The sequence below is a fragment of the Oratosquilla oratoria genome, chromosome 3, assembly GCF_046742065.1.
Source record: "Oratosquilla oratoria isolate Oo_2021 chromosome 3, ASM4674206v1, whole genome shotgun sequence".
NCBI lineage: Eukaryota > Metazoa > Arthropoda > Malacostraca > Stomatopoda > Squillidae > Oratosquilla > Oratosquilla oratoria.
Genome location: NC_134779.1, coordinates 127,501 through 147,204, shown reverse-complemented (window position 1 = coordinate 147,204; position 19,704 = coordinate 127,501). Strand labels below are relative to the sequence as shown.

At 39.3% G+C, this 19,704-nt stretch overlaps 1 protein-coding gene across 6 annotated transcripts in view; it reads right to left on the bottom strand.

Moving 5' to 3' along the window:
- Nucleotides 1-19,704, bottom strand: part of LOC143020140 (uncharacterized) — a 378,438-nt gene that overhangs the window by 297,435 nt on the left and 61,299 nt on the right. For 2 of the 6 annotated variants that reach the window (XM_076176309.1, XM_076176307.1), the window contains exon 2: nt 3,911-3,974. The exons of the other annotated variants lie outside the window; for them this stretch is intronic. The gene's annotated coding sequence lies outside the window, so the exon portion shown is untranslated. The remainder of the gene's footprint in view (nt 1-3,910; nt 3,975-19,704) is intronic. 6 annotated transcript variants of the gene reach the window in all.

Here is a 19,704-nt window from a genome sequence, read left to right as displayed (position 1 = left end):
ATTATATGAGCATGCGGAAGTTGATATTATTTCCGTTCACCTAGGTAAGAATATACATTCATAAACTTGTCACTCGATTTCGAAGATTATAGCGGGGAAGGGGAACTGGAGGTTTTGGTTGAGAGGATTGATGATGGTCCTCTATTGCAGGGGTAATATGGATCTGTGAAGGAACGGTCTCTATGTCGAGGCCACGTTGGAAAATGTGGTACAAACTTGAGATGTTGGGAATTGGTCATCCATGACTTTAATGTATGAAAGGTAAACTTCGAAATCGCAACTGTTTGTACCAACTGTGAGATGGAGGGGTACCTTAGCGTCATTGGCAATTAAAATGCAAGTATGGCCTTTCTTTTACGTAGAACTAATGCCTGAAAGTAGAGAAATGCCATTGACACGGCACGTTTCTGGCATACAGAGTACATCAGTGCCTTGTGCTTGGAAAACTCGTGTGTGTATATTTGTATATTCACGAGGGAACAACGTCTTTGGGCTGATAAGCACTGCGTGAGTGTGTTTGAAAGTAGATAACACTTCCGAGAATGGGGTGGGTTTGATGTTGAAATCCTCTAAGAGGGGCAAGAAATTTTCCTTAGGGGGGGTGAAAGATCAATGTTATTTACTGTGTGTTTTGTCCTGAATTTTGCTGATTTGGACATGCGAGAGAAGTTACCGCGTCTGTTACGCTTTGAATGCTTGTCTACAGCTTGTCGTGAAAAGGAGTTAGAGTCGTGGGAATGTGTGTGTGTGTGTGTGTGTGTGTGTGTGTGTGTGTGTGTGTGTGTGTGTGTGTGTGTGTGTGTGTGTGTGTGTGTGTGTGTGTGTGTGTCGGTGCCATTTGAGTTAACAGCTGGTGCATCCTTGTGTGATGAAGCAGAGTAAATTTGAGCAGTTGTGCTAGAATTAATTGGCGTTAAATCAAGTTTTGCCTGCTCGGCCACGTTGATGTGGTTGACTTTGTGGGAAGTTGCTGATGGCAATGCAGGGAGGAAATTATTAGCATAAATGATGCCATGTTGAGCAGAGTAAATGATTATGTCATGTTGCTTCATCAATGTTAAGGGACTGTAGGGCGCGAAAACACGAAAAATTCTGGAAAATCAACGAATTTTAGGTAAACATTTCAAAAGATTCTCTATGATGGTGGTAACACTTTAGCCAAATATTACAGCTCAATTCCGTTTCTTTTCTTATATATAAAATAAAATAGATAAATTTTTGGCAACCTCTGGCAACCCCGTTGCATGAAAAAACATTCTGTATATTGAAATAAAGTCAAAATTTTGATACCCAGTTCTGTTTTGTTTACTATAATTAATATATATGGAGATATCTGGCAACTTGCCCAACACTAATCGTCAATCACCACAAGGATCTCAGTATCTCTTCAAAGCTAAAGGAGAAAGGATGTCGCCCTGTCGCGTATCTGTTAGCCTACCAGTCATGCATGCGATCGTATTATCTTTTATTCTACCAACAGGTATTCAAAAGATTCTCTATGATGGCTGTAACACTTCGACCAAATATTACAGCTCAATTCCGTTTCTGTTCTTATATATAAAATGAAATAGATAAATTATTGGCGACATCTGGCAACCCCATTGCATGAAAAAAACATTCTGTATATTGAAATTAAGTCAAATTTTCGATAGCCAGTTCAGTTTTGTTTAAAGTTTTAAACGGAAACGTAAAAAAATAGACAATGTCACGAGTGAGTACGCGGCCGGAGGATTTTAAATGCCGGTGCGCTCCTTTAAACTTTAAATGCCTCTCCTGAAAAGTTTATGTTTTTTATATTTAAATAGCCATAGCTCTGTTTCTTTTTGTCCGATTTCATTCATTCTTTCGAATTTGTAAAGAGAAAGAGTAATTCTTTAATTTGATCAGAAAAAAACAAAGGAAACTGTAACTTAATTTTTTTGTTTAATTTATCATAGCAGATTTTCACTGAAGTTTCTACTATTCAAAATAAAAAAATCATAAAAAAGAATAAAAGAGAGTAGGAAAAAATCTAACTCAATGAAGTTGTTTCCAAGACTCTAATCTTTCATTTCCTACATAGTAGGCTGATTACCTATGCCTGTGGATACTTCAATGATTACAGATACTATCATAAAAAAAAAGAAAGAAAAAAATTAACTACACGTAATATATACATGTTACTAAAACAATTTAGTATGCAATAATACTCTTTCCGATAGAGTAAGTATACATAAGTTCACCAAAGAAATTGAACAACTTTTATGACACGTTCACCTATAAGCACTTCCCACAGTCCCTTAAGCCTATGAGGATAGCAGGAAAATAGACGTCTGCTACGTAGGTGGTAACTGGAATGGCTGGACACTCATCTTTGAAGCTAATGTCTAGGGGGAATTTACCAATGATTAGGGAGGGTACACCATCTACATTGCAAAGGTTGACATTGGTTTTTTTTCAAAATGGTGACACGTTTTGTTTCAGTGCGGAATCTGTGGAAACTGTGTAGTGTCATGATGTTAACTGGGGAGCCCGTGTCGAGAAATATTTTCATTTTAGTGTTACTAGACTTAGGATTGAAAGTTAAGGAATCTGAAGACATGTTTGTGATACCTAGGGTGTGTGACGGTAGAGTTGAAAATTGAATCTCTTGGTATGGAGTAACTACCCTGGGTGCGCACCGAGTCTTTGTATTCTGTAGTCACAAGAGAGATGTGCTACGTGAATGCCTTGCAGATGTGTTACGTGAATGTCTTGCAGGAGATGTGTTACGTGACTGTCTAGCAGGAGATGTGTTACGTGAATGTCTAATAGGAGATGTGGTACGTGAATGTCTAGCAGAAGAGTTATCTGGGGATTCTTATCTGTCTTGCTTCCGTGCTAGCCGGACACGGCAATGCTCACTTGTGTGGAAACATGTACCATGATCCTTGCAGTATTGGTTTAGTTGTGACGGGAATCTGTGATAATACGTGTTAACGAGGTGTCCTGGTTTGTGGCAGTATGTACAAAACATTCGTGTTCATAAAAGAGAGCTTTGTCGTAAGTGATCTCGTGTGCGTGATGTATGTTTTGATCTTGTGTTATGTAAGTGGGACCGTGCAACCTGTGTTATCGTGTGTGTGTGTACTATGGGCACTGATTGGTTTTGTGAGTGATAGCTTGATCCGTGTTAAATAATTTCCTTGAGAATTCGCCTAATGTGATACCTGGTTTGAATGTAATGGTACTAGCTCTATGGAGTGTGCCTGGGTGTATTTATGAGAGAAGGTGAAAGTATGCAATGAGTGAGACTATATTATCCAATGAAATTGTGTTGTCTGAGACTCAGTCTGAGTTTTTGAGACTTTCTCTGAGTTCGCTCTTAAATGCTGAAGCTATTTCGACTGCCTTTTATTTAGTTGTGTGTGGGCCATGATTGTACGATTTTTGGCAAAGTGCTCAAAGTAGCTCAAAAGCCGCAAATGAATTTTCAAGTTGTTCTACAAATTTATCAAATGGATGTGTTTTCTCAAATAAGTCAGACTGAATAACGTCACCAGCTAAGGTGTCATTCTTGTCAATTTTGGGTGTCAAGATGGATATCTTTGTTTTGTCATCTGTGATATTCCTACATAATATTTCTGAGTGAAGCTCAGTGAAGGAGGTCTGTACAGGAATGTTCCTGCCGATGAGGAGTGGTAATGTCGTTTCATCCTTGATTACTGTGATGAGGTTTTGTGTTGTTATGGTTTTGTGAGTAGGAGTTGAATTATCTGAAGAGTTGGAAGTAGAAGGGGGACATGGTTGGTGGAGACGTAGCTTGGTTTCGTGTACAGGGTCGGTTTGTCAAGTCAGAGAGGGCTTTTGACACGTTCATGTATTGAATAAAATATGTGTGGAGACCGTGTTGCTCCTAGGTAGCACTGAGAACGGAAAGATATCTACTTACCCAATGTGATATTGGATTACAGTGGTGACGGGGCTAGAGTGGGGCGAGAAGACGGAAAGATGCACTGCTGGAAACAGGGGGAGCAATTAGTATGTTATCGTTGGTAAGTGATAAAATATGTAACCAAGATGTATTTGTATATATGGAAATGAGATAAGAAAGGTGAAAGTGGAGATGCTTAAATGCGGGGAGTGGGGGAGCGTTGGCTCGTAGGTGCCGCGACGATCGTTGGCGCATAGAGATGATTTTGCGGGGCGTGATGCGATGTTGGAGGAGGGGGAAGATGATCTGACTCGTGCAGTGGTGGAGAAGGGTAGTCCAACGTCTCTGTTTTGTCGTGGTGGAGGCGGCGGGCATCGTGGATGATAGAGAAAAGCCTCTGGTGGAGATTTCCCGTAGATGCTGGAGAATGCGTCTCTTTGTTGACGTGTTGGAGGTGGCAGGCGTCGTGGATGGTGGAGAAATGCCTCGGATAGAGATTCCCCGTAGATGCTGGAGAATGCGTTTCTATGTTGACGTGGTGGAGGCGGCGGGCGTCGTGGATAGTGGAGAAAGCAGCTAAGAGGGATCAGCGTAGAAGTAGGGCTTCGTTTCTTAGTTGCGTTGAGGGTGGGCGAAGCAGTGAAGTGCGTTGGTGCTTTTGGCTCATAAGTGGAAAAATAGAAGGTGCTTGGAAGGAATTAGTTTTGACTGCTGCTTTGATGTCCACTATTGCAGAAAGTAGCGTAGATTCGTATCCCTCTGCTGGCCACCAGAATGTAGGTTGTAAGTTACTACATTGGGAATTGGTGGTGAAGTAAATTCGGGAGGAGTTGTTGGCTTTAATATGCCAGGTTTAGTTCTGTCTAAAGTATACACGGCAAGCTCCGATCAAAACTCGGAGGGTTGCCAGAAACATAATATATGTACAAGTTGCTATATCATTAAAAATGGAGAAAGGTTTCTTCGCGTCGACTTGAGCGGCGCAAGTGGCTTGACCCGAGATGCAGCGGGGCCATTGTTCAAAGTAGAGAGCTTGACCTGAGATTCCGGCATCTATTGTTCATCAAATGGGCGTCGTCAGAAAAAAGTCGGTGAGCTGGGTCACTGAACAATGAACCGTCCCTTGGGAGATGGTACCCGTCGTCGAGAGTACCACGTTGTAGCATATGTGTCCGAGCGCGCATGTGCACGCTAGGCATCGAAGGGAGGTGGCAGCTACGTTGAATATCGAGATGATGGCAGCTACGTTGAATATCGAGATGATAAGACTACCATCGAGCTCCTCGTCAGTCTCGACCGTGATGGTATGGAACTAAAATGAATTACTGTGGTTGAAAAGATGAATATATATGTATGTATGTATGTATGTATATATATATATATGTATATATATATATATATATTTATATATATATGTATATATATATATATATATATATATATACATATATATATAAACTTTTTATCCCACAGTCGGAAAAAGAAGACACTACTGTCGAACGTTCGGTATATTTCGATCACTTTTTCCGACTGTGGGATAAAAAGTTTATTTTATCAATGTGCTACGACATTACTTTATATATGTATATATATATATGTATATATATATATATTATATATATACATAACAAAGATATGTCGTAGCACATATGTAAAATAATACTGATGACCCACTTTCGGAGAAGAATAAGCGAAGATATAGAGATCTGTATATTTCGATCACTTACTGTGATCCTCTTCGGTAAGTGATCGAAATATACAGAACTCTATCTCTTCGCTTAGTCTTCTCCGACAGTGGGTCATCAGTATTATAGATATATATATATATGCATATATATTTATATATATATATATGTATATATATATATATGTATATATATGCATATATATATGCATATATATGTATATATACAAAGAGATATATACATATATATATATATATGTGTGTGTGTGTGTGTGTTCGGTGTGTGTGTGTGTGTGTGTGTGTGTGTGTGTGTGTGTGTGTGTGTGTGTGTGTGTGTGTGTGTGTGTGTGTGTGTGTGTGTGTGTGTGTGTGTGTGTGTGCGTGTGTGTGTGTGTGTGTGTGTGTGTGTGTGTGTGTGTGTGTGTGTGTGTGTGTGTGTGTGTGTGTGTGTGTGTGTGTGTGTGTGTGTGTGTGTGTGTGTGTGTAAATATATATATATATATATATATATATATATATATATATATATATATATATATATATATATATATATATATATATATATATATATATATATATATACAATGCGGCCCGGCAAAATATTGTTGTTGAGCCACTCTCTATTGACATTCCATGCCACTCTCGAGATGTGAAGCGGTGTGTGCGAATGGTGACGGAAGCTTCTGGCGAAGTTTATGGAAAAGAAATAAGAGATGGCTACATTCGAGCGGTATTAAAATCCTGCGACTTTTTGCCATCGTTTAAGAAAAAACATTATTTTAATGTATTAGTTGACAAGTAGCATGTATCAGTTAGATAATAAAAGCTAATTCCTCACTTGTTTGTCATTATCCTTTAGTTTAAACTCAACTCTAATGTATTTAGAACCACTATTAACAACAAACCAACAATTCTGATGATGTATATATTTCTGGCTCGGAAAAAGTGAGCTCACAATAGGGGGTGCTCCAAATATTTCTAAAAAAAAAATCCACCTTTGAAATTGGTGTATTCAAGTATACAAAACCTGAAATGTTGCTGTTGATTTGCTGAAATTTGTTTATTGATACTACACCTAAATATACATATACATATACACATATACATATATATACATATACATATACACATACTGTACATATCCATATACATATGTATATACATATACATATACATATACATATACATATACATATACATATACATGTGTAATAAAACCACTTGGAAAATTAAATGAAAGGTGACCGAACGTTTTCGTCTATTCAAGACATTTTCAAAGGACCTTTGAAAATGTCTTAAATATACGAAAACGTTCGGTCATCTTTCATTTTATTTTCCAAGTGGTTTTATTATTAAAGATTTTGTGAATCACGTGTTTTTGTGATTTATTCGCATACATATACATAGACATATACATATACATATTCATATACATATACATATACATATACATATACATATACATATACATATACATAAAGATTAAAGGATTACAAAGGCGGAGTATGCCGACAGGAAACTTTATGGTCCATATCTAGGTCGGATGCAAAAAAAATATCATAATGATAAATAGATAAATGAATTGATAAATAGATAAATAAATAGATAAATAAGAAATGTAATACTGTAAATAATAAATAGAATACATAAATAAATGCATAGGTATACTCAAATAATAAACAAACAGGTAATTCGTAAATAATAATAAATTGACATATAACTAATAATAAATGAGAATCAAGCAAATAATAAACAAACAGACAAATCATAACAAAACAAGTAAACAAATAATATAAAATAAATTATAGTCATTACAGCAGCTTTCTTAGATGTTTATCTAACTGATTCTTAACCCTAGCACCACATCGCTGTTTTTGACGAACGTGAACCACATCGCCGGGAGAATTTTACCTTTTTTTTTTTTTTTAAACATGCTTAACTTCAAAACAGGTTTATTATAAAATAAACATTGAAAGAGTAACTCTTAAACTTTAGAATGATGATATGTAAACTTAATTAGTACTTTATGTTAACCCTGTACGTGATTTAATGCAAAGTAAAGTAAAATCACTAAACGAAAAGTGTGTGCATGCGCGCGTGAGAAAATCTCCCTACGATGTGGTTCAAGGGTCAAAGCTTCGAACTGAACTATATTGCACTGCCTCTGTATGAAGTTTATTCCATTCATTAACTACACGGTTGGCGAAGTTGTTTCTATCCACTTCCAAATTAAATCTATTTCCAGACAGTTTGAGACCATGTTTCTTGTCTGATTCGCATTCAGTGTGAAAATTTTGTCACTGTTGATGTTGTCAATTCCCTTTAAAATCTTAAAGACCTGTATCAAGTCACTTCGGAGTTTACGCTTTTTTAGGGAAAACAGATTCATATGTTTTAGTCGATTTTCGCTTGATTTATTTTTTAAATTTGGAATCAGTTTTGTAGCTCGCCGTTGTACTTTTTCTAATCTGTCAATGTCTTTAATGAGATTCGGTGACCATACGGAAACAGCATATTACAAATGTAGACGAACTAATGATTTATATAGCTTGTTAATGAGTGATGGACTTTTGAAGTCAAAAGATCGTGCAATCAGTCCTAGAATCTTATTTGCTTTCTCAGAGGCTGAAATGCACTGCTTAGATGATTTGAGATCGTTACTGATAATTACGCCGAGATCCTTTTCACTATCCACTTTTGTTAACGAATTTCCAAATAACTTGTAATCGTACTTACTGTTATTTTTACCTATGTGCATTACCTTGCATTTACTTGTATTAAATTTTATTAGCCTCTTTTCAGACCATTGCTGTAATTGATCTAAATCTTCTTGAATATCTAATTGGTTTAAGTGATCATTTGCCATTCCGCACAGTTGTGTATCACCAGCAAATTTGGAAAGAGTAGATTTTAGTCCATGGTCTATATCATTTATATATACTATGAATAGAAGTGGCCCAAGAACGGAATCCAGAGGAACTCCACTCGTAACATTTTTCCATCGAAAAGTTTTTTTCCATTTAAAACAACTCTCTATTTCCGATCATTCAACCAATTGCTAGTCCAACTTAATAGTCTACCGCTTATTCCGTGTGAAGCTAATTTACTAAGTAGCCTTTCGTGGGGGACGGTATTAAAAGCTTTTGCAAAGTCTAGATATATTAAATCTATATTGTTTCTTTTGTCATAATTCGAGATAACTGTGTTGTAGAATTCGAGTAAGTTAGTCACGCAAGAACGTTTCCGTCTGAAACCATGCTGGCTATCATTTATCAAACAGTCACTTTCTAGATGTTGTTCGATAGCATCTCTAATGATAGTTTCCATAATTTTTCCTACGATTGAAATCAAATTTATAGGCCTGTAGTTATATGGATTCTTTTTGTCACCTTTTTGAATATGGGAGTAACGTTAGCTAATTCCCATTCTCTTGGGACATCTCCGGATATGATGGATTTCTTGAAAATAATTTCTAATGGAACAACAATCTCATTTTTCATTTCCTTTAAGATTCTTGGATGCCAACCGTCAAGCCCTGGCGTTTTATTATCTTTGAGTTTCTCTATACATCTTTTATTTTTTTATTTTTTATATTCATACATATACATATACATTTACATATACATATACATATACATATGCATATACATATACATATACATATACATACACATATACATACACATATACATATACATATGCATATACATATATATACATATACATATACATATACATATACATATACATATAAATATACATATACATATACATCTACATATGCATACATGATGTGGTTTTTTTTTAACAGAATTACAAACAACGTTTTTTTAAACATTGTCCCAGTCAATGCTATAGTTTGTGCCCCTTACATGGACAAAAACCCTACTAGACATTTGGCCCCTCCTTATACTCGTATCTATGACGGGTTTCTGCAGGATCATTTAGTCACGCGTTTTTGCGATTATTTTTGCAGTACATATACATATACATATACACATACTTATACATATACAGTACATATACATACACATATACATATACATATACATATACATATACATATACATATACATACACATATACATATACATTGTAGTGACGTTACGAGTTCCGTTCTCTAATTCATATATTCAGTTTTCTCTAATCCATGTATAACTTTTTCCCGCGTAAACTGTTCCCGTAAGTCATATGTCTCATACACACTGCCAATATATTGTAAAAAATATATTTCATCCTCATCCTCTAAATACTACATAGTAAACTATTTATTTACATTACATTACTATGATCTTTCTGTTTGTGTAAAACTCTAGTCTGTACATAAAGAAAGGGGACTGTGTTTGCTTAAGTAACTTCATGGACATCCACCCGATGGTGTGCACGGCGATGTAACCACCTTCGCAAACAAGTTTGTACACCGGAAGATATCATCATATCCATTTCGACAAAAAGAACTCGCCGAGAAAAGACGCGCCTCCAAATTCTTCGTCACCACCCGCCGAACTGGAAACATTCAACGTACCGAGCGTTATAAGCCATTACGCGAGCCAAGGCCGCTTCTAAACCTCTTGCTGTGTTGGTGTATGCCCTGATAACCTGCCCTTTCGACCAGGCATAGCCCTTGCGGTCTTAAAACTTGTTTGGTCGACTGGCAGGGGAGGGGAAAAAAACGGTCTCACGCTCCGCGAAACCGGCATAGGATTCGGGGAACCCGGCGACCGAGCCATTCCGTACGCGCGGCAGATAGACACTCGGGCATCCGCTGACCCAGCCGCTTTCCACTAACCACCACTAGCCGATAATATCACACTTCCACACTCACCGAACCATTACAACTATTCCCCCCTACCCTTATTCCTTCTTTATTCTTATTTTTATTTTTATTTTTATTCTTATTCTTATTCTTATTCTTATTCTTATTCTTATTCTTATTCTTATTCTTATTCTTATTCTTATTCACAAACATACAATCCAATAAATACACATACACAAACATACAAGTCCATCGCGCTCTCCGGTGCAATGGGCAGAATAAGGATAAGGAAAAACTGGCCTTCAGCTGGCCCCTCAAAAAGACAATCAATATGGAAGATATTAACGGCACAAGAAATTCCCATTCAAAAGCTGATAACAACTGGAACCCAAGACATAGCGATAGTCGATGACACTATGATAGAGCAAATTGCCAAGGAAACAACAAAGACTGCATTTGCTAAGGACCTGACAGCATCGACCCCCCGGAACTTAACGCCAAGAGGAGCTTAATAGTAAGACAAGTTGATGAACACATATACGAAAATGAAACAGATGAAATGAAGGAAGAAATGGAAAGATTAAACAATTACATGAAGATCATCAACGTTATTAAACTCCCCAACACCAAGACCATACTAAAAGTGAAAATGGAAACCTCCACCATAGTCAAGAAAAGCCTGGAAAACGGCGTCCTTATATTTAGCCAATCCTTCCCCCCACACACACACACACTCAGCCAAGGAATATACGTACATTTATCCCAATGCACACGCTGCTACTCCTACGAGCACACAGACACTGCACACACCCAGCCACCCACACAATCTGTTCATGATGCTGCTCCACAGAACACAAAGTAGCCAACTGCTTTAACACCCTCAAAAATGCATCACATGCAGACAGAACCATCCAATACATGCAGCAAGATGTTCCGTAAAAAAGGAAATGATCAAGAAAAAGATACACGAAACCTGAGAAAAACGACCACCCGCTTACAGAGGCACAATAAAAATCATAACATATGCGACCATAACTTCAGGAAACACTGCTCAGCCAACATTCACACCGACACCCAACCCAACAACACTGAAACACTTGACAGTCATAAACACAGCCATTATACACGCAAAGATAATAGAATCTGCCACACCCGGAATACTCCCCACTGTCACGATCCCGCCCACCGTCATTAACGCTACAGCCATACAGAACATGCTAAACAACACTCCACACCCCCAACCACAAACCGAGGCAATGGAAACAAAAGAACACAAACACAAAAGACCATGTAACACCGAACACTCGACATAAACAGAACAACCCACAAAAACAAAGAAAAGGGAACACAAAACAGTACCAATCCAAATAATAACACCAGACACCACAGACATGACAGACAACACAATACACCAAAATGCACACACACTACTACAAGCTGGAAAAATCAAATACATATTCACAAAAGAAATACCAGAAGACACTGTAGAGATAATGATAGAAGAAGGTCTAGTAAATCTGACGAAAGCACCAATACAAAGACTACCAGAAACAAGATACAAAAAAGCACAACAAGGATACTACGAAACACGCAAGCAAAAACCAACAGACACGCCACACTGGACAGTCAACTGCCAATAAAACAAACACTCATGAACACATAACGCAACACAACATAAGATCCTGGACCTTCCACAGACAACAACTAAGCAACTACTACATAACAAACACACCAGACATCATACTACTCAACTCCACAGGAAAACACATAGTCAAACTATTCAACTACAACACACACACAAAGAACGCTTACAACGAAGACAACGCAGGAATAGCCATGGCCATGAGAAACAACATAAAATACAAATTCTTAGACGACTTTGACGAAGACCTACTAGCAATAGAAATCTACACAGAAGACCCATAATCATAGCCACATTATACCCTCCATCACGGAGACCATACCTACCATCACAAGACATATTAAAGATAAAAAATAAAACAATCACAACCAACATACATCATAAGAGATTTTAACGCAAAACACAAAATACTGCAACACGCCTACAATAACCAAATAGGAAAAAGCATACACCAACTCATAACACAAAACCACCTCACCTTCCTCGGCCCAGACTTCCCAACATGCATAATACCCCTCGGAACAAACAACCCAGACATGATATTCACCAACTGACACCACCTCACATACAATATACACCCAGGAGACATAACTTCCTCGGCTCACATACCACTCAACCTCACACTTTCTACCACAGCTATAACTATCCCCACACAGCCTAGATTAGCATACAAACAAGCAGACTGGAAAAAAAATAATAATATTAGGAACGACAACAAACGAATACATCACCACAGAAGAACAAACCAACACACTCAAATAAATGACACAGATTACATAGACAACAAATTAACCAACTGGTACAAACTAATAAACAACGCAGCCACACAGAGCATTCCAACAAAACACCACAAACAACTTCCTACACCAAAGAACTCCAAAAAATCGAAACACCTAGTATGGCAAGCAAACAACATAAAAAACAGAGCCATTTCAGAAAACAACTGGACCCCACATACAAGAGAAACAGTAAAACAAATACAAACACAAATACTACAAGAATGTAAAACAAACTACAAAAGCACATACATACATACATATACCAAGGCTTTTTCCCCCTTACAAGGGAGGTAGCCAAAAAGAAAAAGGCATAAAATCATTCCAACCCCTTCCATCCCTGAATACACTCCACACCTCTCCACCCTCCCTCTTATCTTAGCACCTCCTGGATGACGGGTCATCCCTGCACCCTGTCCACTGCCCTGGGTAAGAAGCAGTGTCACAAGACACAGCACATCCACAGCAAGGCCGCTTCATTAAATCGGCGACCCCCCCTCTCCGTCCCCTCATGCAGAAAAGGAGAAGACGGGGAGAAATCCCTTCGGGCTGCGTCAAATTTTGCTCACACATACTACCTCACCCCTCATCCCCCCGGCCATTCCTCCTCATGCATCACATCATCATCCATATACAACCATTCTCCATTCACCCCTGTCTTCTGTCCTCTCTCGTCCTTCCTCAACAGACATTACCCTCTTCCCCAAAGCCCTCTTCACCCCATCCATCCACCTCATCCTAGGACGTCCCCTCATGTTCACTCCCTCCACATCTGCCTTCCATACCTCTTTTACTAGTCTTTCTTCACTCATTCTTTCCATGTGTCCAAACCATCCTAATACTCTTTCATCAACCCTATCTCCCAACTCCCTTTCCACCCCCGTTCTTCTCATCACCTCCTCATTTCTCACTCTATCTAGCCTAGTAACCCCCATCATACTTCTCAGACACCTCATCTCAAACACATTCAAACTCCTTCTCTCTTCCTCTCTTATGTTCCATGTTTCTGCTCCATACAGTGCTGTTGGCACAATCACTCCTTCATACAGTCTCCTCTTAGCATCCACTCCCAAATATCTATTCCTCATTACACTTTTTAATCCACCAAGGCATTTGCTCGCTTCTCTCAATCTACATTCTACCTCCACCTTCACTCCACCTTTTCCTGCCACATTTGTCCCCCAGTATCTAAAACTATCCACTTCCTCCAGTCGCTCTCCCTTAATGCTCACTTCCAGTCTACTGCCACTTTCACCCCTTGTACATCTCATTACCTTACTTTTACCCACATTTATCTTTAGCTTTCTTCTATCACATACTCTTCCAAACTCTGTCACCAACTACCTCAATCCCTCCTCCAATCCTGCCATAAGCTCAGTGTCGTCAGCAAACAACAGCTGGCTCACCTCCCACTTTTCTCCATTTTTTTAACCATCTCCAATCCCAGACCCACTACCCTTGCATTTACCTCTCGCACTACCCCTTCCATGTCTAAGTTGAACAGCCAGGGTGACATAACGCATCCTTGACGACTCGATCTCTCCATTTCTAATCCTGACACAAGCTCTACTATTCTCATAAAAACTCTTGACGGCTCCTAGAAGCTTTCCTCCTATCCCATATATCTGCATAACCTCCCACAGTGCCTTTCTGTCTACCCTATCATAAGCCTTTTCCAGATCCATAAAAGCCAAAAAAACATCCTTCCCCTTTCCTATAGCTTTCTCACATATTTGTCTTACCACAAAGATCTGATCTACACAACCTCTACCCGTCCTAAATCCACACTGTTCCTCACCAATTACTCCCTCTGTTCCTCACCTCATCCTCTCAATCAAGATCCTCCCATAAGCCTTCCCAACTACACTTAACAAGCTAGTCCCTCTGAAACTACTACATTCACACTTGTCCCCTTTTCCCTTGTAAAGTGGAACTATACAGGCACTCCTCCAGTCCTCCGGCACTCTACCCTCTCTCCAGCAAACATTAAATAACCTCACCAGCCAGTCCACCATCACTGTACCTCCTTTTTTTTTTAGACATTCTGCATGGCATCCATCCAGACCAGGTGCCTTACCTACTTTCATCATCTTAACAACTGCCTTCACTTCATCCATCCTTATTTCTCCTCCATTTTCCTCACTTATCACTCTCATTTTCGTAGCATTTCCCACTGCAACTATCTTTCCCTCCCTATCCTCCTTCACATTTAGCAACGCCCTAAAATATTCTGGCCATCTTCCCCTTACTGCCTTCTCTTCCATTATCATCTCTCCATCTGCACCTTATACCTTTTCTTCTCTACTTGATTCGCCTCCTCTTCCTCTCTTAATTTCTTTCCAAAACATCTTTTTATTACTTTCAAAATTCTCTGTCATACTCTTACCCCACTTCACATCTGCTCTCCTCTTTGCCTCCTTTACCTTTTGCTTTATTTCTCTTTTCTTTTCTTTGTACCTCTCCTATGACTCCCTCGTCCTATTTTGTAACCACTCTGTGAAAGCTCGCTTCTTCTCTACTACAACCTTCTTTGTTTCCTCATCCCACCATTCACTACCCTTTCTTCTATTTCCTCCTGTCCTTCTTGTTCCACACACCATCCTTGCACACTTTGTGACTCCCTCCTTGAACCATCCACATTCCTCCTCCACACCTAGCTCTACTCTATCCTTCACTCCCTCCCACTCCTCCTTCAGCTTCTTCTTGTACTCCTTCTCCTTTTCCTTTTCATTTAAAGAGTTCACTCTAAGAACCTCCCTACCTTTTGTCCCTTTCCTCTTTCTCCATCTATTCTCCACTCTCAACTTACCTTCCACCAAAAAATGATCTGATATTCCCCCACCCTCTCCCTTTAGCACATGTACATCCTTAACTCTTCCTATCATAGTCCTATTTACCACTACATAATCCATCAACGCTCTATCTACCACCCTTCCATCCACCACCCTCTCCCATGTGTACTTATGCTTGACTTTCTTCCTAAACACTGTATTTGCTATCATCAACTCTCTTTCTAGACACATTTCCACCATCAATTCTCCACTACGATTCTTTCCTGGAACTCCACATTTCCCAACCACTCCATCGATTGGACCATTTCCTATCCTAGCATTAAGGTCTCCCAGTACTATTACATTGACATTTCTCCCTAAATCTTCTATGCACTCATTTAAATCTATCCAAAAGGCCTCCCTTTCTTCTACACTCTTCTCACTGCCATGCCCATATGCACTTACAAAGACCCACATCTCCTTTCCCAGTTTCGCCTTCATCCACATTATCCTTGAGGAAACCTCCTTCCACTCCACTACACGTTTACCTATCTCTTCACTTACTAGAATAGCCACCCCTTCCCTCCCTCGCCCTCTCTTCACTCCTGATAACCTCCCACTTACACTCCCAAACTTACACTCACCCTTCCCTTTCAACTTAGTTTCACTCAATGCCAACACATCCATCTTTCTTCTCACAAACATACTACCTATCTCTTCCCTTTTACTCTCATCTGTACCACATCCACGCACATTAAAAGACCCAAACCTTAGAGTGACGGTCGGAAAACTCTCAGACCCTCTTATGCCTTTACTTTTTCGTTTAGGAATGTCACCTGTGGGGCTACAAGGAGAAGGATGCCTAGTCCCACTCCCCGTCCCTTTCTTCTCGCCTCTTACGATCCAAGTGGAAATAATTGGTGGTAGTACTCTTTCCCAAACTCTGTCACTAACTTCCTCAATCCCTCCTCTGATCCGGCTATAAGCGCAGTGTCGTCCGTAAACAACAGCTGGCTTATCTCCCACTTTTCTCCATTTTCTTTAACCATCTCCAATCCCTGACCTACCACCTTTCATTTATCTGTCCCACCATCCCATCCATGTATAAATTGAACAGCCAGGGTGACATAACACATCCCTGACGAAGTCCTACTTTTACCTCAAACCACTCACTCTCTCCGTTTCTAATCCTAACACACGCTCTATTACTCTCGTAAAAACTATTGACAGCTCCTAAAAGCTTTCCATCTGTCCCGTATATCTGCAATACCTCCCGCAGTGCCTTCTTGTCTACCCTGTCATAAGCCTTATCCAGATCCATAGAAGCCCCCAAAAAAATCCTTACCTTTTCCTACAGCTATCTCACATATCTGTCTTACCACAAAATCTGATCTACGCAATCTCTACCTTTCCTAAATCCACACTGTTCCTCACCAATTACTCCCTCTGTTCCTCTCCTAATCCTCTCAATCAAGACCCTCCCATAAGCCTTCCCAACTACACTTAATAAGCTAATCACTCCGAAACTACTACACTCACACTTGTCCCCTTTTCCCTTGTAAAGTGGAACTATGCAGGCACTCCTCCAGTCCTCCGGCACTCTACCCTCTCTTAAACAAACACTAAATAACCTCAGCAGCCAGTACGCCACCACTGTACCTCCTTTTTTCAGACATTCTGCATAACATCCATCCAGATCAGGTGCCTTACCTGCTCTCATCATCTTAACAACTGCCTTCACCTCATCCTTCCTTATTTCTCCTCCATTTTCCTTACTCATCACGGTAATTTTCTTAGCACTTCCCGCTGCAACTACCTTTCCCTCCCTATCCTCCTTCAAATTTAGCAACTCCCTAAAACACTCTGCCCATCTTCCTCTTACTGTCTTCACTTCCATTATCATCTCTCCATCTGTACCTTTTAACTTTTCTTCTCTACCTGATTTACCTCCTCTTCCTCTTTTAATTTCTTTCCAAAACATCTTTTTATTATTTTCAAAATCTTCTGTCATACTCTTACCCCACTTCTTTGCCTCCTTTATCTTATGCTTTACTTCTCTTCTCTCTGTACCTCTCATATGTTTCCTTTGTCCTGTTTTGTAACCAAACTGTGAAAGCTCGCTTCTTTTCTTCTACAACCTTCTTTGTTTCCTCATCCCACCACTCACTACCCTTCCTTCTATTTCCCCCCATCCTCCTTGTTCCATACACCATCTTTGCTCACCTTGTGACTCCCTCCTTGAACCATCCACATTCCTCTTCCTCTCCTAGTTCTACTCTATCCTTTACTCCCTCCCACTCCTCTCTCAGCTTCTTCTTGTACTCCTTCTCTTTTTCTTTTTCCTTTAAGCAGTTCATTCTAAGGACCTCCATACCTTTTGTCCTTTTCCTCTTTCTCCATCTATCCTCCACTCTCAACTTACCTTCCACTAGAAAATAATCTGACATTCCCACACTCTCTCCCCTTAGAACATGTACATTCTTAACTCTTCCTATTATACTCCTATCTACCACTGCATAGTTCATTAACGCTCTATCTACCACTCTTCCATCCACCACCCTCTCCCATGTGTACTTTTGCTAAACACTGTATTTGCTATCATCAACTCTCTTTCAAGACACATCTCCACCATCAACTCTCCACTACAATTCTTCCCTGGAACTCCACATTTCCCAACCTCTCCATTTATCTGTTCATTTCCTACCCTAGCATTAAGGTCTCCCAATACTACTACATTGATGTTCCTCCCTAATCCCTCTATACACTCATGTAAATCTATCCAAAAAACCTCCCTTTCTTCTACGCGTAATAAAACACGCAAAAAACAAAGCACCCGGACAATCGGGCATTGCGAAATAAATACTTGCACACATACCAAAAATAACACTACAGATACACACAGATATATTCAACGAAACACTTAGCATAGGATACTTCCCACAAAGCTTCAAAAACTCAGTAATTACATTCATACTAAAACAAGGCAAAGACAACACACAAATACAAAAATTACAGACCCATATTACTACTAAAAACACAGGGCAAAATATACGAAAGTCTAATCACAAACAGATTAATGGCACATCTACACGACCATGACATGATTAACCCAAACCATCACGGATTCAAACCTGGCAAAGGAACACACAGCACTCGCCACCTTATACGAAACAATCGCAGACACCCAAAGACACAAACAAGCATGCAACATAATATCACGAGACATATCAAAAGCCTTCGACAAAGTAACGCACGAAGCCCTCAAATACAAAATACTACAAACACACCTTCCAGACACCATCACAAAAACATTATGTAGTTTCCTAGACAACAGACAGCAAATATGAAAACAAATCACCACATCGGACCAGTCTTCCACTCCAAAGCGGAGTTCCACAAGGAAGCGTACTCTCACCAACACTTTTTAAAACCACAGCAGACATCCCACCACCATCACACGGAAGCTACACCACACAATATGCAGACAACATCACACAAATTATCACATACCCAAACAGTACAGGAAAATTAATGCTTGCCAGAAAAACAAACACGAAATCAACCAAATCAACACATACAATGGAAAACATCTACAAACACAAACAAATTCCAACTCCTAGCCATATCAACACGACAATCACCACCAATAAGAATGAATAACAACATAATACCGTAAAACAAACAAGCACATATCCTAGGCCTCCCCATAAAATCACAAGGAATCCAACAATACGTCAAAAACAGAATACAAATAACTAACAGCACACTCAACAGGCTTCGACGCTTCCGAGGACTCACCACAAAAACACAAATACAACTATACAAAACCTTAGCAAGACCACAGTTAGAATACCCACCAATAATTACAATAACAAACACACCCAAAGCCATCAAAACAATGTAAACCCTACAAAACAAAACAATTAGAAAAAAACTACGAACCCCCAAACTTAGAAACAACACGACAACTACACGAAACAACGAAACTAAAACCAATACACGCCAGAATAAGCAGCAAAGGATGGAACAACATAGTCCTACAAAACAATAACGTAATACCTCTACCCTCACCAGACGCCAAAGGTACATAAGACCACAAATGTTGGCCAAGACTCAAAACCACCCTTGGCTAATTCCCCAATCCTTCCACCACTAGCTAATTAATTAATTAATTAATAAATAA